General features: G+C 55.5%; 1 protein-coding gene across 2 annotated transcripts in view; it reads left to right on the top strand.

Annotated features, from left to right (window-relative positions):
• The window catches only part of LOC112550912 (solute carrier family 22 member 23-like), a 53,323-nt gene that overhangs the window by 38,678 nt on the left and 14,407 nt on the right, over nucleotides 1-238 (top strand). The window lies entirely within an intron of this gene.

Here is a 238-nt window from a genome sequence, read left to right as displayed (position 1 = left end):
CTGTGGGGAGGCGCGAGCAGCTGTGGGGGGATGGGGCCAGGTAGGCAGAAATCGGGAGGCTGGGGTAGGGCATGTGGGCCTTGCAGGGGGGGTGGTAGCCACTGTGGGGGCCGTAACCCCATGGAAAATGGATTTTGAGGCATTTTACAGAATGACTTTGGGATTCTTTTTATCAGGGATTTTTCAGTTTTCCAATAGGGAACACCAGAATTCCTTCGAGGGAAGCCAGTGGCAGGAG

This window comes from Alligator sinensis, unplaced genomic scaffold (assembly GCF_000455745.1).
Source record: "Alligator sinensis unplaced genomic scaffold, ASM45574v1 scaffold879_1, whole genome shotgun sequence".
NCBI lineage: Eukaryota > Metazoa > Chordata > Crocodylia > Alligatoridae > Alligator > Alligator sinensis.
Note: the sequence above shows the minus strand (reverse complement) of the source record. Positions and strands in the feature narration are given on the sequence as shown.